The sequence below is a fragment of the Danio rerio genome, chromosome 13 (genome assembly GCF_049306965.1).
Source record: "Danio rerio strain Tuebingen ecotype United States chromosome 13, GRCz12tu, whole genome shotgun sequence".
NCBI lineage: Eukaryota > Metazoa > Chordata > Actinopteri > Cypriniformes > Danionidae > Danio > Danio rerio.
Genome location: NC_133188.1, coordinates 6194385 through 6217807, shown reverse-complemented (window position 1 = coordinate 6217807; position 23423 = coordinate 6194385).

The following is a 23423-nucleotide window of genomic DNA, read 5'->3' as shown; positions in this document are numbered from 1 at the left end:
AATAGTCAAATTAATACTCTGAAAAAGGCTTTAAGACCAAGCAAAATGCTATATTAAAATTAAATAAAAAAAAAATTTGACTATTTTTGTTATTTATGAATTTTCAATCAAATCAAATGTACTTTTTTACAAGAGAGGCTAGAAAAATTGTGAAGCTCTTTTATTATGGTTATGTTTTATTTTTTATTATTTAAATAGCCAAATTCGGACAGAGGACAGTTGAATGTTCTGGCCAGTTTGTAAGCTAAAGCTACAATAGGCTACAGTTTTTAATTTAAAACTTCAACAGATTCCTAATACATTTGTATTTTAACAATAAGTATTTATTAATTTTCCTTTATTCTAAATCTTTAGAAAATATATTTGGTTAAAATAATGTTTAAAATGTCACTAAAATACAGTATTTAAATCTCATACATTGTAAATTAGGTGAATAACTGCTAAAAAAGTCCACATTTTTAGAAAAAGACCCCTGCTTTGAGATAACCAAGTAGCTGCTTTTAATAATTAGCCCCCTGTATATTTTTCCCCAATATCTGTTTAACAGAAAGATTTTTTCAGCACATTTCTAAACATAAGTTTTAATAACTTATTTCTAATAACTGATTTCATTTATCTTTGTCATGATGACAGTAAATAATATTTGACTAGATATTTTTCAAGATACTAGCAATCAGCTTAAAGTGACATTAAAAGGCTAAACTAGGTTTATTAGGTTAAAGTTAAAGTAATTAGGCAAGTCATTAAGAATGGTTTGTTCTGTATAGACAATCAAAAAAATATTGCTGTAGGGGCTAATAATATTGACCTTAAAAATGGGTTTAAAACGAATAAAAACTGCTTTTATTCTAAAATATAAGACTTTTTCCTGAAGAAAAAATACTATCAGACATACTGTGAAAATTTCCTGAATCTGTTAAACATCACTTAGGAAATATTAGTACCATTAATTTTGATAAACTATATATATATATATATATATATATATATATATATATATATATATATATATATATATATATATATATATATATATATATATATATATATTTATATATATTTATATATATATATATCAAAATTAATGGTACTAATATTTCCTAAGTGATGTTTAACAGTTAAACACACACACACACACGCACGCACACACACACACACACACACACACACACACACACACAAACACACACATCATTACATTGACACAATTAATATTAACATATGAGCAAATCCATGCAAATGTCAACCCTGCCATGAAAAATTAATTAAGCTTCCACAAAAATAGTGAAACAGATTATACTTTTTTTGTGTGTGTAAGCAAATATTTACAGTACTTTAAAAATACTCAAAATGTCTTTGTCAGCGCTTCTGAACTGTGGTCTATCCGCTAAGCAAAAATATGTTCATTTGAAAAATAAACAAAATTAATTTACAACATTTAATTGACACATTTGCTTTTTAGTAGCTTAACGATAAACCAAACCAACACCGTAAAACCCAACAGTCAACTTAAAGTAGCTCAAAATGTACTGAAAGCTAATTCTACTTATTTGAAAACAGTTTTGAACTCAGAGTTGAAAGGAATGAGTTAATTTAATACCTCATTACTTCAACTTAAATAGAGTACCTGTTTAACCTGTTACTAAAAAAAATGAGTTTAATGCTGAATACACTTGTCTAGCTGCACCTTGATACGCTCGCTGAGCACTTATGTACTGTGGTCTATCCGTTGAGCAACAATATGTTCACGTAAAGATTGAATTAATTTACAACATTTAATTGACACATTTGCTTTTCAGTCGCTTAACAATAAAACAAACCAACACCGCAAAAACCCAACAGTCAACTTTATCAAATGAAATGAGTGTAGTTAACTCAAAATGTACTGAAAGTTAATTCCACTCATTTAAACTCGTTTTGAACTCAGTGTTGGATATAACGAGTTAGTTAAATACCTCATTACTTCAACTTAAATGGATTAAGTACTCATAGTACAGTATTCATATAGATTAGTTTTTGACTCAAATGGTTTGTTGCAATCGGTTTCCTCAAATGGTTTGAGTTACCTCAACTTTGGGGGTTTTCCAGAGAAAACATTAGAAATGTCACACCCCAAAATTCTCCCTCTTCTTCTCAGAGGGTCAAATCAAAGGATACCATGAGCCAATTTTGGCCCACAAGCTCTAATTTGTGCATTTCTGTTCTAAACCAACAGCAGTAGGAAAAAAATAGATTTTAAAATGTACTCAAATTATAATATTGTCCTAAAATGAGTTATTAGTGATCATCCCTTATCGAAAGCATGCACTTTCTTTATTTAGATTTGATTTGTTTACAACACAGAGTAACAGAACATCAGTACTAAAGGCTCCTTTAAGTCGATGGCTTTTATGATCCGTCCACACCTCTTAAGCTGACTTCTGCATGATCATCTCTCAAAATCTCTAAAAAACAAACAAACAAACAAACAAAAAAATCAATCAAATCAGCAACACCACAGGTGCACTGATATATATGCTGGCACTGTATCTGGATAAAAGGGGGACCAATACTGAAGAGTCACTTCCCGACATAATTGACAGAGGGCGCTCAAACACAAAACATCACACACGTTACAACTACTTTACCACTAGAGGGCGTCTGTTAGTTTCAGCACATCAGGGGTCACCAACCTTTTGGAAACTAAGAGCTACTTCTTGGGTACCGATTAGTGTGAAGGGCTACCAGTTATTAAATAACACATTTTTCTTAATTTACTTTTAATTGTATGTTATTATTAATAATCAGTAATATTCATCTATGTGAAGACATTGATCATGTTAATGATTTCTCACAGTAGTTGTCAATGATTTGACAAAGTTGGATAAATATCAATATGCAACACTTCATTTGTCTGAAATTGTTTTTAAAGTTTTCTTTTAATATATAACTTAAAGTAATTTTCAAATTTGCACCAATGCAAGTGTGATTTAAACAGAATACCTATAAAAATATTAGATGCACGTTACTCATATGTGGTGCTTCGGTGAGCTATTTTTAGAACAGGCCTGTTCTACCCACGGGCACCATGTTAGTGACCCCTACAGCACATTGATGCTTGTAAAATTCCAGAGCAGAGGTGCCCAAACTTTTTCTTATGAAGGGCCAAAAACCAAAGTTGATTGATGGACAGGGGTCAAAGATAAAAATATTCAGCTGTTTTATAATATGATAATTTTTTAAAATCATTTCAAAATAAATAGAAAACATACTACACAGCATTACTATAATCATATTAACTAAGGTCTTTTTACATTTTATAATGAACCTGTTATTAAAAAAACGAGTTTAATGCTGAATACACTTGTCTAGCTGCACCCTGATACGCTCACTGAGCACTTATGAACTGTGGTCAGTCCGTTGAGCAACAACATGTTCACTTAAAGATTGAATTCATTTACAACATTTAATTGACACATTTGCTTTTCAGTAACTTAATAAAACAAACCAACACTGCAAAAACCCAACAGTCAACTTTATCAAATGAAATGAGTGTAGTAAACTCAAAATGTACTGAAAGTTAATTCCACATATTTTTGAACTTGTTTTAAACTCAGTGTTGAAGATAATTAGTTCATTAAATACCCAACTTCTTCAACTTAAATGGAGTAAGCTCAACTTAAATGGAGTAAGTTCACAGTACTGGTATAGATTAGTTTTTTTGGTCCCACTTTATATTAAGAGGCCTTAACTAATATGTACTTACACAAGAATTAATACTTTGTTACAATGTACTTATTGTGTAAATACATGTATTTACTGTGTACTTATGCTTGATTAAATACATGTATGTAGTTACATCTGTAATTAACTTTTGTAATTACATTTGTTAATACACTGTTGACCATCCCTTACACCTTAACCCACCCTTAAACCTATTCATGCCACCAAACCTGTCCATAACCCAACCTCTATCCCAACTCAAAAGCACCACAAGTGTTCTCAAATACATTATAAACACAGTAAGTACATTGCATTAATTTTTTTTATGTAAGTACATAGTAGTTAAGGACACTTAATATAAAGTGGGACCGTTTTTTTAAACTCAAATGATTTGCAGTTTCCTCGAATGGTTTGAGTTGCCTTAACCTATTGGGTTTTACAGCACTCAGTTGGTTTGAGTTCTCTTCATTTATTGGGTTTTACTGTGCTTAAATTATTTTGTGTACTTAAATGGTTTGAGTTACCTTAACTTTTGAGGTTTTATAATTAATAAATTAGAAATGACAATGTGTATTAACACCAACACTCCCCAAAATTCTTCCTCTTCTTCTCAGAGGGTCAAATCAAAGGTTACCATAGGCCACTATGGCCCGCGAGCCCTAGTTTGTGCATTTCTGTTCTAAACCAACAGCAGCGGGCAAAAAACAGTCACATTTAGTTGTTAAATGATTTAAAAAATGTACTCAAATTATAATGTTGTCCTAAAATGAGTCATTAGAGATCATCCCTTATGGAAAGCATGCACTTTCTTTATTTAGATTTAATGTTTGTTTACAATACAGAGTAACAGAACATCAGTACTAAAGGCTCCTTTAAGTCGAATGGCTTTTATGATCCGTCCACACCTCTTAAGCTGACTTCTGCACGATCATCTCTCAAAAGCTGCAGAAATCAACAAATCTCTCTGACTTTTCACCAAATCTCTCAGAGTATGGATGTTTCCCAGAGATGTGTTGCAGCTGGAAGGGCATCCTCTGCGTAAAACAAATGCTGGATAAGTTGGTGGTTCATTCCTCAGATAAATAAAGGGACTAAGCCGAAAAGAAAATTAATGAATAATAATGATAAAAATAATAATTATATTGTTATTATTATTGCAACTATTAGAAAAATAATAATGACAATAATGATAATAATAATAACCACAATAATTAATAATAATTATTTCTATTATTATCAATATTGTCACTATTATGTTTAATAATAATATTTATAATAGTTATTATTATTATTACTATTTTCACAGTTATTGTTAAAAATAATAATATTTATTATTATTGTTACTATTGTCACTATTATTGTTTATAATAATAATAATTATAGTTAATGTTAATATTGTCAGTATTATTATTATTAATAACAATAGTAATATTTATTATTATTATTGTTACTATTGTCACTTTTGTTGTTAATAACAATAATAATAGTTCTTATTAATATTTTTATTATTATTATTATTATTATTATTCATTCGTTCATTTTTTTTCGACTTAGTCCCCTTATTAATCTGAGGTTGCCACAGCGGAATGAACCTCCAACTTATGCAGCATATGTTTTAGACAGCAGATGCCCTTCCCGCTGCAACCTAGCACCAAGAATCACCCATACACTCTCACATTCAACTTAAATGGAGTAAGCTCAACTTAAATGGAGTAAGTTCACAGTACTCGTATAGATTAGTTTTTTTTAGCTCAAACGATTTGTAGCAATCCGCTTCCTCAAACAGATTGAGTTCTCTTCATTTATTGGGTTGTACTGTGCTTAAATTATTTTGTGTACTTAAATGGTTTGAGTTACCTTAACTTTTGAGGTTTTACAGTTAATAAATTAGAAATGACAATGTGTATTAACACCAACACTCCCCAAAATTCTTCCTCTTCTTCTCAGAGGGTCAAATCAAAGGTTACCATGGGCCACCATGGCCCGCGAGCCCTAGTTTGTGCATTTCTGATCTAAACCAACAGCAGCAGGCAAAAAAACAGTCACATTTAGTTGTTAAATGATTTTAAAAATGTAATCAAATTATAATGTTGTCCTAAAATGAGTCATTAGAGATCATCCCTTATGGAAAGCATGCACTTTCTTTATTTAGATTTAATGTTTGTTTACAACACAGAGTAACAGAACATCAGTACTAAAGGCTCCTTTAAGTCGAATGCCTTTTATGATCGGTCCACACTTCTTAAGCTGACTTCTGCACGATCATCTCTCAAAAGCTGCAGAAATCAACAAATCTCTCTGACTTTTCACCAAATCTCTCAGAGAGGGTCATCCCCCAAAGCTGGCTGAAAAATGGGAGTCCCCGCTGTGATTGACGTTTCGAAAGAAGCCCGTCCAGATGGAGAGGTGTGAGAAAGTCTCTCCGCAATAGAGCCTGAGGGGGGGAGGAACATTATTCCCCTCAACTGCTGAGTCACATGAGCCTCTTTGTTTGGCCCACAGCAGCTGATATGTACAAACACACGCACATGGCTGGAGCGTGGGACTGGTGTGGCACTCACACACCTAAACAAACAATGAAGAAAATCCAACACAGGCTCAGAGGAAATACGTGCATTTCGGTGAAACTGCAAAAATGTTCTTAAACATATATTTAATTGCAGTTTTTAGGTAAATGAAAGCAACGGGGCAGTGTGACGACATCAAACATAGCTTCTTATCACACTAATGATATTTACAGGGCCATTGTAGGGCTGCATGATTTGGAGAAAAGTATCTAATTGCGATTTTTCTGATCAAAATTGCGATTTAAAATGTGATTTATTACTATTTCATAGCTATTTCAAGAGCTACAGGTTTGACATGGTGGTTATAACAGAGTCTAAAGGCTGGTTTATACTTCTGCGTCGAGCAATCGCCGTGTCTCACAACACATGCCTTGCACATAGTCGTGCATTTATACTTCAGCTTGCTGTTTGTGTTGCTCTCCAATAACACTGCCGAAACGCTAGAAGGCAGTAGGTTATGTTATGTCTGTGTCGAGTTTCTTCGCCTCCCAAAAAATGTAACTACATGTCGCAACGACGCATAGCTCTTGCTCTGTGATTGGTCGGCTGATGAGTGTGGGCAGGACCGAGAGCTGTGCGAGCCCGATGGAGCGATTGTTTACAAGTGTGGAGTCCCGTGAAGGAGCTCCGGATGGAAAGGTTTGTTTTGTTTACATCATGGTTAAAGTTGTTGCACGTCCGCCGGTTCCTGCCTCAAAAATGAGCGATTTTGAACCACTTGTACATTAAGAAAGCGTTCAGAAAAAACGAAACACCAGCGAAGAAACTCGACACAGAGAAACATACACACCTCACTGCCAACTAGTGTTTTGGAAGTGTTATTGCAAAGCATCAGAAACAGCGCGCAAAAGTATGAATGCACAGCTACGTGCGTTGCATGTGCCGTGGGTCACGCCGATCACTTGACTCAGAAGTATAAACCAGGCTTAAGTGTCCGAGATGTAAGCGAGAAAATACCAACACAGGCTCATTATGAAAACGTAGTCCTGCGGACATTTCTGGAGACAGCGAATTATGTAGCCGGAGGTACGTATGGCTGAATTTCATTTTTTTAAAATTAACGCTATGGGGCAGTATGACGATGTTTCTTTATGCGCTTACCGGCTGACAGCTTACCTCCGTGTGGAGGGCTTTCCCGCCACAACCAGTTTGTCCAGTTAGCTCGTCATGTACGTCGACAGCCTTGAGACACAATGGAGTTGACCATGACGATGCGGTTCGAATCCGAGGAAGAGCAGTTCCAGAAATCAGGTAAGACAAAAACAGAATCCAAAAAATAAAATGAACGAGTGAATAACAGGGTGAGAGTGTGGTAAAATCCGAAAATGTGGTAAAAATCAGACGAGGGCTTTTCTTTTATGGACGGCTTTTGTAAATCGTATGTTGGGGTAAGGGTAGTAAGTAGTTGGGTAGGTCAATCGGTAAAATAGGTTAGGTTTAGGGATTTAGGTTTAGGGTGCTAAAAAGAGAAATTAGAGATACGAAAAAGCGCACACAGCGGCCTCTCGTGGATTCCCGAAAACAAAAACTCAAAATAGGTACGTTCCGGGACGTATTTCGCGATCTCCAGAAAACATCCATGGCACTACATTTTCAGAATGAGCCTGGGTTGGAAAATATGGTAACTTTTCAAAATAAAAAAGAAATTCAGAATTAAAGATTGTTCAGACTCAAATAATAAATAAAACGGAAATAATCATTGATTTCTTGTGTGGCTTGGTGCCAATTGATCCCCGGTCCGGTACTAGTCTGCGGCCTGGGGTTTGGGAACCACTGGCCGAAGGCACAAATTTCTAATGCTAAAAACAGTAGGCATCTCAGAAACTGATAACTTTCACACGGCTAACTGAGCTGATCCTGCTTAGCCTTGTTCATCTCTGGAAGGCAGCGAGGAGGTTTTTACAAACACACACACACACACACACACTGTCTGCCTTTTGTAATTAGCTGGCATCATTATTCATGAGGCTTGGCCAGACTAATGAGATGATAGACACCTAATCAGGCTCACGTCTCTACTGAAGTGGCCTGAGATGTATTTGTTGGTTCGGGAGGGGGAGAACAAGCGTTCCCCTTTCTCTCTTTCGCGCTCTCCCCTTTTTTTCTCCTTGATGTGAACAACTGATGACCCGGGAATGCGTGATCCCCCGGGGATTAGGCTTTGCTGGAGTCTATGGGTATGAAACACTGCCATCTGCCACTGGGCACATTCATATACTCGGCAGAAGGCCACATCGTTTGTTGATTTAAATGGAGAACTTAACTTTCCCAGGACAGTATGACCCTAGCACCCCCCCCCCCCACCTCCAATGCAGTACTGTCTGCGAGCGAGCGGGAGTGAAGGCGTATTTTCAGGGATTCCCGTTACCACATGATGATGGATCTCCTACGGACAATATGGCAGTGTGTCTGTGGGTGCGCTGGGATTTTAGGGGTGTGGGAGCATCTCCCCAGTCGATTGGTAGAAATGCTAATCATTCTGCGAACACTCAAAATGGCTTCATCCGAGCTGTCAGAGCTAGCCGGAGCACCTCCGCAGACACAAAGTCAGTGCCTGGCCATTGTTGAACCAGATGCAAGGGAGGAACTTCAGACCATAAGACTGAATGCTAACGCTAAGAGTATAATCAGACAAAAATAACAGATATCAATCTTATAGAGTAACAAGCTAACGTAAGCTAATTAACCGTGTTCTTCATTGTTGACATTATGTCAGCTGCTTCCAAGTGTGAGAAAACTCTTTTTTTTTCTTTCTACTGATATATGGACTTTGTATTTGTAGCCATACAATCTAAAAATACTTATTTAAAATGTAACATGCTATTATTATTACTACCATTATAATAATGATAGGGCGGCGCAGTGGCGCAGTAGGTAGTGCTGTCGCCTCACAGCAAGAAGGTCGCTGGGTCAGTTGGCGTTTCTGTGTGGAGTTTGCATGTTCTCCCTACATTCGCGCGGGTGTCCTCCGGGTGCTCCGGTTTCCCCCACAGTCCAAAGACATGCGGTACAGGTGAATTGAGTAAGGCTAAATTGTCCGTAGTGTATGTGTGTGAATGAGTGTGTATGGATGTTTCCCAGAGATGGGTTGCAGCTGGAAGGGCATCCGCTGCGTAAAACAAATGCTGGATAAGTTGGCGGTTCATTCCTCAGATTAATAAAGAGACTAAGCCGAAAAGAAAATGAATGAATAATAATGATGATAATATTAATGAATAATAATGATAAAAATTAATGCAACTATTAGAAAAATAATAATGACAATAATGATAATAATAATAACAATAATTAATAATATTTATTACTATTATTATCAATATTGTCACTATTATGGTTAATAATAATATTCATAATAGTTATTATTATTATTATTACTATTTTCAGAATTATTGTTAAAAATAATAATATTTATTATTATTGTTACTATTGTAACTATTATTATTATTATTTATAATAACAATAATAGTTATTATTGTTACTATTGTCACTATTATTGTTAATAATTAATGTCATTGTTAATATTGTCAGTATTATTATTATTAATAATAATAGTAATATTTATTATTATTATTGTTACTATTGTCACTGTTGTTGTTAATAATAATAGTTCTTATTACTATTTTTATTATTATTATTTTTCATTCATTTTTTTTGACTTAGTTCCTTTATTAATCTGAGGTTGCCACAGCGGAATGAATCTCCAACTTATCCAGCATGTTTTACGCAGCGGATGCCCTTCCAGCTGCAACCTAGCACCGAGAATCACCCATACACTCTCACATTCACACACGCACACACACGCACACACAAGCACACACACGCACACACACGCACACACACACACACACACACACACACACACTACGGACAATTTAGACTATCTAATTCACCTATAGCGCATGTATTTGCACTGTGGGAAAACAGGAGCACCCAGAGGAAACCAACATGAATACGGGGAGAACATGCAAACTCCACACAGAAACACAAACTGACCCAGCCGAGGCTCGAACTAGCAACCTTCTTGCTGTGAGGCAATTGTGCTACCCACTATGCCACCCTGTCGCCTATTATTATTATTACTATTATTATTATTATTATTATTATTACTATTATTATTACTATTATTATTATTATTATTATCATTTCTTTAACTAATGTTGACCAATTGAATACACACCTGACTATCAAATCTGATTTAAATCTACTCTGCTCTATTATATGGTATGCGGAAGCATCAATACTAAACCGTTGTCTTTTTATCTGTGGTGATTTGTGTGTAGTATGGTAAACTGCTGTCAGAGACGGTAGCTGAGGTGCAGAATACAGCGCTGTTAACATCAATACTGCAGCTCTGATCAGACTGAGATGAGCCATTAAAGGCTTTTCACTCCCCAGTGGCTCTCTTTAATACGTGTTACAGGGAGATGACAAATAGGAAGTGTTTGAGTACAGATGCAGATGAGCAGCAGATCAAAGCATCGTCACTGCAGTTTGAATAGAATTAACAGCTCACTGTTACTATTGTTTAGAGGACAGTTTGATGGTGAAGCTGTATGTGAGCTACTGCATGTGGCTGCAGTTTATTTTCGATTATTACTGTAAAACATTTAGAAATGTCACTGAGTTAACCTAATAAAAACCAAATATGCACTTACTGTAAAATAAATTACTGTAAATTACAGACATACAATTGAGTTTTAGACTTGCCATGTGGTGTCTGGTTTAAGGTTAGCATCATGGGCTAAAGCACAAAATGCTAAAAAAAAAAATGTCAGCTTTGTTATTGTCAACTCTGATATTTTAGAGAATTTCTTTGTTTTATTCAAGGATGAAAATATACAACCACAATCAGGAGATTGATATAAGAGACATGCAAAAGAGGAAACATACAAACTACATTAGCTGCAGAAAGAAAAAAGACTAACAAAACAAAAGGAAGGGGTAAGTAAATTACAATTGTATAAAAGTCTATAAAAATAAATAAATTAAGAGCATTACAGTAAAGCTATCTAACTCATATCAGAGTCAATAGACAACAGTTCTTCATATAGAACCAAGAATCTGACACATTTTTTGTTGTCACACATACGAAAAGATTTGAACAGTGAGTCAGCTTTAATCAGAAAGTGTAAGTAGGGACTGAAGCCATGCAGTTTTGCTGGTCTAAAAATGTTCCAAACGAGAAAAAAAAGTTGAAATAAATTCTTTAGATTTATGTGAAGATTATGAGTAATAACAAATAATTTCTTTTAAACTAAAAGACTGTGCAATGGTAGAAAGTGTGTTTAAATAACGGTAAAGGTCAAACCGAAATTTCTGAACAAATTCACGCATACAAAATAAATGTATTAAAGTTTCATCATCCTTACCAAAAATTCACAACTACTCAGAATATCAACATATTTGGAAACAATTGAGTTAGCCGGATATATTTTAATATTTTATGCAATATTTTAAAGTGGATTTCTTTAGTTTTATTAGGAAGGAAGTATTTATGAGGCAACAACCAAGCTTTTATCCAATCTATATTATTAATTAATGCAGCCCGATGATATTTGCCTCGCGGAACAAAACAATTTCTTTGCTGAAGATTTAGATGAATATGGTTATTGTTACATTTTTTTTATCATGAATGTCAGTGCCGTCCAGCAATAATGCGGATTCTTTCATATTTTTTGTATTGTATTGTATATGATTTTTGACCAGATGCATTAAACCTGTAGGGATGGCTCTAAGAACAGTATTTTATTCTCTAAAGGGAATAGAAAAGTCATAAACAGTCATAAAGTGCACATAAGACAGTAAGTTACCAAAATCATCAAATAAAGAAAGTAAATAAATCAATCCTTTATCAATAGAATAAAATAAAATAAGAGATTTGGTTTTATTTTAGAGAATTCCTCATTTACTTTTCAACTATAGTATGATGAAAATACGTACAATTGAGTTTTAGAAATGCTCGGTGTCTGGTTTGAGGTTAGTAACGTGAGCTAAAGCACAAAATGGTGGAAAATGCCAGCTCTTCTATTGCCAACTCTGTGATATTTTAGAGAACTTTTATTTTGGATGCCTTTAAACATGACAAACTATTATACAAGGGTTAAACTGTAAGAAATGCTGGGTTCCACACAATTCCTGCATGTCGTCCCAACACATTTGATCAAGTTGTCTTAATCGATTCAAGAAAGGTAAGTGGATTGCACATAAAACAATTTAATTGACCCCCCAAAAAAACACAAAAGAATTGTGTTGCTTCAACTTATTTAATATAAGTACTTTGAACAAGCAGCAAAAGTCATTTTTTGAGGGTAATCTGTTTGGTTTAGAGGTCATATATCAGATGTATTTCGCTGAAAGCTTTAATGTGCATCAGGAATAGAGAGAGCTGAGAATATCTGAAAAGTTCATCATTCAGAGAAACTTCATCCCAAAACCCCTGAAGATCTCATTTAACATCAGCACATTGTGAAGCGTAAGGCCCGCTTGAATAGTCAAAGGAAGATGGATGGATTTTATTGGATTAATTTAGAAATCCTTCAAGGTCCTTTAGAGCAGTTCACAAGAGGTGAAAAAGGCACATAGATGGCAAATGTAAAATGGCTGCATCATTTATTATTTATTTACTATGAACACAAAGAACAAAAGTTTCATTCGGTTGCTCTAAAAGCAAACTTGTTCTTAAAGTTGGTCTTAAATTTATGATAATACAATAAAACCATTTTAGTTGTTTTTGTTTGTCGTAAGTAAAGTATTAATGATGTGAACCTACAATGGTCTCACGTTTCGGTTATGATTATCATGCCATAGATTCGTTTTAATTCAATATCTTATGCTTTCCATACATAATTAGATTTTTTCTTCATAACACTTTTTTTTATTAAAATCTATAAATATATTAATATTTACATATTATTTGTAATACATTTTTTTTCCTTTAATACAAGCAGTGAGATATATGAACTGTACCCTTAATTTGACCTGCTACAGAAGACAAGATGAGCATTAAAAGCAAATAAAGTGATGTAAATATTATTCCACTTGCTTTTTGAGCGCTGTCAAGCGAGGTCTTACACCCCACATGATTGGTCATTGTTTTCACCTGCTCAACAGGGCTGTGATTGGCTTTAGAAATGAAAGCACTGCACTTCAGGCACGCTTGAGGAGATGAGCCCCTGCTCTAATGCGCCACCTGGCTTGAGAAACCCGTTCTCAAAGACTTTAGGTCATTATTTAGGGAGCACACATATTATGAATGCCTTCGACAGAATTCAAATGACCGTTGGGGGGTTGTTAATAAACAATGTTTTTCTCTTTTTATGGAAATAAAAAGTTTTCCATAAGGAAATGTTTTGATTGTTCATAAGCTCTCTATAAGAGTATATTATAGGCATGGCATGCCATTATCTAAATAAATGATAATTTATTCATTTGTAGAAATATTTAGTCTTTGGTCAAATAAATTATTTTATTCAGTTTCAAAATGTTTAGAATTTTTACAATAATAATATTAATACTATTATTACTACTATTATTAAAAATAATTATGCTATTACATAATAATAATAATAATAGAAAAAGTTTTGTGAACAGCAAAAAAAATAAATAAATATATATATATATATATATATATATATATATATATATATATATATATATATATATATATATATATATATATATATACATACATATATATATATATATATACACACACACACAGTGGGGAATATAAGTATTCAACACATCACTATTTTTCTCAGGAAACATATTTGTACAGGCGCTGTTGTCTTGAAATTTTCCCCACATGTTGGTAATAACCAAAGAATCCATATATGCAAAGAAAACAAAACTAATTAGTTTATAAATTAATCTATGCGTAAAAAAATCATGGAGTGAAAAAGTATTAAATACATGAAGAAAGGGAGGTGTAAAAAGGCAGTAAAAGCCCAGACAGCAGCTGAAATTTTGTATTCTTCAGCAACCTTCGCCTTTCGCTATTGTAAATTAATATCAGCTGCTTCAGTCCAACATCTGCATTATGCTGAAGATGAAACCAGGGTATTAGCAAGACAATGATCCAAAACACAGGCAAGGAAACTCTCAGATGCTTTCAGAGAAAAAAAATCAAGCTGTAGAATGGCCCAGCCAATCGGCTGACTTGAATGCAATAGAAAATACAAAATAAAGATCAGATTTGATAGACAAGACTCACAGAACCATCAAGATTTTTACACTCTGTTGAAATCTGTGAAAAACTCATCCCCGAGCAATGCATGTGACTTCATTCTCCACATGAGACCATCATTAAAAAGCCTTTTATATTTAATAAGTATTAAATACATTTCAGTAGTTCAGTAGTTCCTCCTTGTTTATGTTTTATGACCCAGATTTTTTCCAAAATCTGAGTCAACTCCATGTCAACAGCTCCTTTAGAAATATTATTCCCAGATAAAAAAAACATGAAATGTTGAATACTTATTCTCCCATTTATATATGTAAACTCATCTCTTAACTCTGAATGGCTGATAGGAATGTTTTTGTGTAGTCACACTCACCAAGCTGTGTTGGCAGTGACAGATGGTGTAGCTCAGAAACGCTAGTAAAGGCACTTTCACCAGCTCCTTTTCCCACAGTAACACAAACTAAGAGGTGAGAAGCGTCAGTCTCCATTCTGGCAGAGGAAATCATAGAGTTCATATAAACTGCACTCGCTTTGGCACAAATGGTGCTCGCACCTCGGCAGTGTTGAGCTGAGAAAGTCCTTCATTTGACACATTTTAACAAAACAGCGACGCTGAGGAAGAACAACCATCAGCACCGCTCACGTCTACTGAGTCTATTTGTTTCTCTGTAAAAAACAACAATTAATTACATGTTTTAAGAACAAATATAACTAAAGCGGATGCCCATCAAGCTGCAACCCATCACTGGGAAACATTCATACACACTCATTCACACACATACACTACGGTCAATTTTAGCATACCCAATTCAGCTATAGCGCATGTCTTTGGACTTGTGAGGGAAACCAGAGCGCCCGTAGGAAACCTATGCCAACACGGGGAGAACATGCAAACTCCACACAGAAATGCCAACTGACCCAGCTGATTCTTGAATCAGTGACCTACTTGCTGTGAGGTGACAGTGCTAACCACTGTGCCACTGTGATAATAATAATAAAACTGATAATCCATTTTATTTGTATAGCACTTTTCCTAAAAAACAAGTTAGCTAACTCAAAGTAACTGACAAGCATAAACAAATAATAAAAACAACACCAATATCAGGTGAAATATGAAAGCGGATAAGCAAATACAGAAAACAAAAATGCATGAGCAAACAGAACAAAATAAACAACAATGATTTCGTTTTACGCTGCATAGTGGCACTGAAATGACCAGATTTTGTTTGAATGAAAATGTTTGAAGGAGTGGTGGGCCGTTATCATGATTAACGTGCTGCGTTAACGCAAGACTCTTATCGGGCGATAAAAATATCGCCATTAATCTATTCTCAAAGCTGGGTTGGGAGCTGGGTCTATTCTACGGTGAGCCGTCTGACAAAAAAGTGCCCTTCTTAATCGAATCAGCAGGATGCCCTTTCTGATTTTTCACTTACTTTGAAGACACTCCTGACTCCTGAAGATGCCCTCAAACCGAAAGTTATATCACCATCAATAAAAAAGGGTTGGGAGGGGCTGGGTGTTGAGATGATGCGGGCTTTGTTGTGGACGAAAGTGAAGAGCGGGTGAGAGGGGGGAGCGCTAAGACGATCTTATCATCTTATCACAGACAAAAGTGAAGAACCGGGGATGCTGAGATGATGCATGGTTTGTCACTGGCGAAAGCATGATGAGGTGCCACCATACCGGCCAACACTCTCGTTTTTTCCGGGACTCATCTGTATTTCAGACCCATCTCCTATTTTGTTTTGTCTCCCGGAAAACTCCCGGAATTTCACCTAACCCCTCGCCTAGGTCGCCTCTTTAGACTCATCGGCCCTGTTTCTAAGTATATGCTGTTTGAATCAGAACATTATGAGCTGATGTGCAACTCATTCATGCACTTTAAATGGTCTTGCATTACTTAGTTTTTCCACAAGGTGTCAACATTGACCTAGGCTGCTCTTTCAAATCAGAGAAGAATCACAACAAACTACAACTTTAACAAAAAAATAAACAAATATGTAAAATATTAAATAAATAAATAAATGTTTTAAATATATATAATATATGAAATATTAAATAAATAAATAAATATTATGAATATATAATATATGAAATATTAAATAAACAAATAAACATTTTGAATATATATATAATATATGAAATATTAAATAAATAAATATTTTAAATATATATAATATATGAAATAATAAATAAATAAATATTTTGAATATATACAATATATGAAATATTAAATAAATAAATAAATATTTTGAATATATATAATATATGAAATGTTAAATAAATAAATAAATAATAATTTTGAATATATAATATATGAAATATTAAATAAATAAATAAACATTTTGAATATATATAATATATGAAATATTAAATAAATAAATAAACATTTTGAATATATATATAATATATGAAATATTAAAAAAATTAATATTTTAAATATATATCATATATGAAATAATAAATAAATAAATAAATAAATAAATATTTTGAATATATATAATATATGAAATAGTAAATAAATAAATAAATAAATATTGTGAATATATATAATATTTAATAAATACATATTTTGAATATATATAAAATATGAAACATTAAATAAACAAATAAACATTTTGAAAATATATAATTTATTAAATATTAAATAAATAATCAAATAAATATTTTTAAATATATAAAATTTTAATTAAATGAATGTGCAGTTTTATTGCTTTATTAAATTACATTTAAAAACACATTTTAATCATTTAAATTGGGATTTATTTATTTACATTTCATGCTTCAATTATTATATTGATAATTTGATTCTTCATCTTATTTTATACAAACACACACAAAAAAGCAACAGCCAGGAACTTTGAAAACAGTTCCTCTGTTACGAAAGGCCTTTAGAAAACACCCCTAAAGCAAAAATCAAGACACTTTGTGCTGTCCCTGGTTAATCTCCCTTAAGACGCGCTTCTACAGAAAAGCACTTATGGTTAGTTATATGGTCGCTGGGTCTTGCTCCGCAAAGTGAAAAAACTGGACAAGAACATAAGAAACATTATTGTAAGGGTACGATGAGGACAGTGGCAAAACCATGTGCTTTTAACCCCAATCTCATGATAAACAGTTTGGGAAAACAGCAGATATACTCTCTGAGATAAAATGCTCTAAAAATATCAACATACTAAATGTCTGAATCTGATATGTGTTCATTCATGCTTATTATAGACAGGTGCTGTGTCCAAATTCCAAGCAGTCACGTAGGTATAGGCAAAAATTAAGCTTCGGACTGATCACGTGATAATGGCAAAACGAATTAAGCTCCGGTACACTGCTTCACTGCGAGATGTATCGTTATTTTAATACATGATTCAAAGGCTCGGCGCACAATGTCACATCACTATTGAAATGTTTAAAAACAATGTTCCTCAAAGAAATATAGGACGACATTTTCATATTTCATTTTAGAGCAAAACATCATTAAAAGATTCAAGGAGTCTGGAGAAGCGTCAGTGTGTAAAGGACAAGGGCAAGCCTAAGCTGAACAACCGGGATCCCTCAGACGGCACTGCATCAAGAATCCTCATTCATCTCTAAGCGATTTCACCACATGGGCTCAGGACTACTTTAGCACAACTTTTTTGAGTACCACATTATGTAGTTACATCCACAAATGCCAGTGAAAACTGTGTACTGTGCCAAAAGGAAGCCCTATGTTAACAGTGTCCAGATCAAATAGTTACAAATTGCTGTGAGAAAGCATCACATAAAACCTTTGCGAATAAAGCACCATTTCCATCCAGTAAGTCAAAGAGAAATCGTCACTTCCTGATTATCAAGAGGCAAATATCAAAACTAAAAGTTCAATTTGTTGTGGATCTTATTTAATAAACTACTTGCACCTCAGAAAATGGAGGTAATTATAATGAACTACTTTGATGATAGACCTTGGCTAATGGCCGGGATACACCAAGCTGACAATGAGTCATCGTTCAGGGGTGCGTTTCCGAAAACCATTGTTAGCCAACTAAGGTCACAAGTTTCGTTGTTCCAAACATAGTTTGTTGATTTGTTGTATATTTACACTCACCAGCCACTTTATTAGGTACATCTGTCCAACTGCTCATTAACGGAATTTTCTATGAAATGAAATTTTCTATATGAAACAGTCCCCTGAAAGTCACATCTCGTCTTCAGTTTCAGGTTCAGGCACACTTTGCACTCACATTACAAGCGTACCATGCCTAAGCCCAAATGAACCGCGATCTGGCAGAACTCTTCCAACTGGGCCAGGGCCGGCCAAGTGAACTCTGCCTGAGCCCGATTCAGCACACTCACACTAATCAGGAAACAGGCCTGGGCATGGTTCGGATAGCATAGTATGAGTGCCCCTAAGACTTGTTTGCAGAAAGAATGGGACAAAACTACTCCTGAAAAACTCAATCAGTTGGTGTCTTCAGTTCCTAAATGTCTTTCAAGTGTTGTGAGGAATGGCAAACATTACAAAGTGGTAAATGTTTTACTGTTGCAACTTTTTTTTTATAATGTGTTGCAAGAACCAAAATTGAAATACGTGTTTATTTTTGAAAAAAAAAAAAAACAATACAAAAATCACGAGTAATACATTAAATAATGTTTATTTTATTGTCTGCAATGAAATACCAATCAAAGTGAATTTAGGAATCACAAATAAAACTTACTTTTTTTCTGATTTGTGGTCGTACTTGGTCAGACCCTGTGGTAGTGTTTAACACTTAGCAAGCTGTCTGTTGGGAATTAAAAATAGACTTTTGATTTTTGGCATGTATACAAACATTAACTAATTAACTAATACTTTTGAAACTATACACCAATAGGATTGCACTTTAAATGCCATCTTGAGGTCAGATACAGACATTTATTCGATGCGCAAACTCTCATGGTGCATTATGGTGAGTCTCTAGCTGTTGAGTGTACATGGGTTGTAGACTTGTTATTGCTGTGCATTGTGGGATTAATTGAATGAATTTTATAAGCTGCGTCTCAAATCGCATACTTGTGCACTATTCTACGCCATTTTGTAGTATAAATAGTGTAAGTAGTGCGTTCACACTGAAAACTCTACAAATAATAAGAGCACTTTAATTACCTGGATGATGCACTCATTCAGCTGGTAAAATGAAGTGTGTAATGATGGACACTTCACACACTCAACGCAGGTTTGCTCACGTAGCAGAAGGGGCGGAGCTATCAGATGCACATGTTGGATAACTTTATTTATTATGGATGGTCAAAGCAAAGTTCTCCTACGAGAGTGATTACAGCGCCTCTACAGCGTTCTACTCATGGCAGATATTATTTGATAGTTTGGTAGTTTATTTCACTGATTTGGCAACCGTCAAACGTCATCAGGGAAACGGTTTTAATTTCCACTTAGTAAAAAAAACATTAGTGCTCCATTTGGGACGACACTACATACATATACTATGCAGCTGAGTGTGTAAGTACATAGTGCATGAGTGTATAATGTGCCATTTGAGACGCAGCTAAAATGTTCATTATGGTTTTGGACACCATTAAAAATGGCTGTTCCCCTAAATAGTGCACTATAGGGGGTGATTTTTGATACAGCCAGGATATTGTGCAAAAAATTAGCCACGTTTTGTTTTTAAACGAGTTTAATGGGGCAGTAAGCATGAGGAAAGCTAAGGCAAGATGAAAAAATCCATGTGTGGTTTTGGAAATGTAGAACTATGTGAATGACCGTGGTTACATTTCGCGGTTGCAGATTCCTTGTGATCAAGCGAACAACAAAGCAAAAAAATATCATGGTTTGGGGTTTGCTCTACGAAATGAACAGTTGTAGGAAGTCTGATTGTGTGCATTAAAGACACAGTGTTTCTTGAATAACAACCAGGATTATTGTACTACTGCAGTCTATTTTTGCTCATTTTCCCAGCAAGTAGTCACAGATGTGCTGTACAATCATGACTGATGAGCAGCTAAGAAGCTACTTTCAAAACATTAACAACTAAAAGTATCAAAAAAGAAAGAAATTACAGTAATATTAAACATACAACAATAATAAATCATATCTTGCTCAGAGTAAATTCAGTGCTTAGAGTGTATTTATATTTATAACCTATATATATCCTTATTATATTCTATATATATATATATATATATATATATATATATATATATATATATATATATATATAATATTTGTATTCTTTTTCACTTGTAAAGATATCTGCGTATTGCTCTACATCTTGTGTGTATTAAGCAGTGAGGCCCAACTCTGTGCTGGACAATAGACCGGCTTTGTTTTGGTCTATTGAAAAATCTATTATAGTTTCTAAAAATAGCAACGGCCAGCAATGCACCTCAGAACGCCTTCCTATTTGACCTGAACGCCTATGGGCGCACATATGAGCGCAAATGCATTTGCTATTTAAACAGCGTGGCGCAAAACTTCAAAACGACTCTAGCGCCAAGCTGAAACTAGCCAACAACTATTGCGTTGCGCCTTGCGCCACATTGCGCCGGGTGTATGATAGGGCCCTAAGAACGTGTCATCATCAACATCATCAGATGACCTTTAAACTTACTAGCCACACCCTAGCAACCACTTACAGCTCCTTAGCAACTGTCCCATAAACTTCCATTGCAAAAAAAACTGCCATTGACTTTACATTGGAGAAACTGGAAACATACTAATCATACTAGCAACATGCTAATTCATATTATAAACATACTAGCAACATGCTAATTCATACTAAATTCATGCTAACAACATGCTAGTTTATAGAAACATGCTAATTCATACAATAACCAGCTAAGAAAGTACTTTCAAAACATTAACTACTAAAAGTATCAAAAAAGATAGAAATTACAGTAATATTAAATATACAACAATAATAAATCATATCTTGCTCAGAGTAAATTCAGAGTGCTTAGAGTGTATGGGTGTTTCCCAGTACTGGGTTGCAGCTGGAGGGGCATCTGCAGTGTAAAACACTTAAATGAGTAATAATTGCATCTAGGTAAAATTTTATCTTAGTCAGGTCGCCCTATAAGTCATGCTTTATATTATATACCTCAGCATATTGACAGCCTCCCATAATTTCCCACCAGAAACCTTGAATCAGATTTCGGTGACAAAGCAGTTTGCATGGGGAGCCAAATCTCCAATAGAGGGCGCATGATGTCAGGCGTCACCCTTAACACACTCTGATTTATCCCATCCATCCCTCATCCGCATGACTTTACACATGCACAAAGATACATGAGCCATGAAGGGCTGTTTAGTGAAGCCCTCTCTGTGTCTTTACATGTCGTTGGCCTTTGCATTATGCAGCCGCCGGCTATGGTGTAAAATTGAATTACCTGTTACAATGCCCACTATACACTGCAATCACGATGGCTTTCTTTTCCCACAGCGTGGCGCGAGGGAGGGGTGTCACACGGAGAAAGCAGACACCAGCTTGTGGGAAAGAGATATAATTTAATCACATCACAAAATGGCCAAGGCCCGTTTTGTTGTCATGAAGTGCTGCACTGAATTCAAAGTAGCTGGCGTGTTAGTCAAAGGCAGATGGATACACTCATTAGGTTAGCGCACTCTAACCAAGGCCAAGTTAACACACAAGCACGTCAATAACACTGCACTTACTTTGGTGAATGGGAGGGGGGGGGAGCGAACCAAAAAATTGGTTATTTAAAGGGAACGTTTACTATTTACTCGCACTCAAGTGGTTCGAAACGTTGATGAATTCCTTTCTTCTGTTGAACACAATGAAGGATGTTCTGAAGAAGCAGCCAATCGTTTTAATTCAAAGGTTTGAATATGATTAATGCGCAAAACTGGAATATGCAACCAGATTTCACGTTGAAACTTAGTTATTTTACGTTTTGCCAGCTTATTGGCTAATTCGAACAAATTCGTAAGAGCTTAGTAGTATGAAAATGTAAGATATTTAAAAGTAGGTATGGCTCTAAACCCCACCTCTAAACCCAACCATCATTGTAGGATGAGCAAACCCTATTAAATTGTACGAATCAGATTGTACGAATTCATACAAATTAGCCACTACATCAAATAGTAATGGTGTCTTGAGAAAGCCAACACACTGTTACATAAACGTATTATTCTTCCGTCTTCTTCTTTTTCTTCTGAGGCTAATTTCTATATGCATCTCCTTCTAGACCATTCATACTACAACCACCAAACTAACATCAAACCTTCTATCTGGTCTGACTCGGTCTGCTATATCTTTTCCAACTGATCCGACTTAAGGCTGATTTATACTTCTACGTCAAACGCCGGCGTATGCTACGTCGCTGACGCATAGCCCTTCGCCGTGGCCGTCGCTGACGTGCACCTCTCAAAAAATGTAACTACACGTCGCAACAACGCGTAGCGCAAGCTCTGTGATTGGTCGGCTTGATAGCGCTGACGAGTCTGGGCGGGACCGAGAGCCGCGCGAATGGCGCGAGTGATTGTTTACAAGTGTGGAGTCCCGTGAAGGAGCTTCGGATGGAAAGTTTTGTTTTGTGTTTACCTCATAGTTAAAGTTGTTGCACGTCCGCCGGTTCCTGCCTCAAAATGAGCGAGTTTGAGTCACTTGTACATCCCGGAAGTGTTCAGGAAAAGCAAAGAAGCAGCGAAGAAACTCGACACAGAGGAAGATTGACACCTCACTGCCAACTAGCGTTTCGTAAGTGTTAATGCAGACCAACAGAGACAGCGCGCAGAAGTATAAATGCACAGCTACGTGCGTTGCATGCGCCGTGAGTTACGCCGGTCACTTGACGCAGAAGTATAAATCAGGCTTTACAGGTTTCCGAAAACTGACCTGGAAAATTCGGAAAAGTCCCATTGACTTAACATTGGACCAAACTTTATGACCTCATAACTTTTTTTTTTGCCAGACTGCCACACAGACTTAAGATTACATTAAGGGATTTATTTTGACGGTCCATGCGCAAAGTGCAAA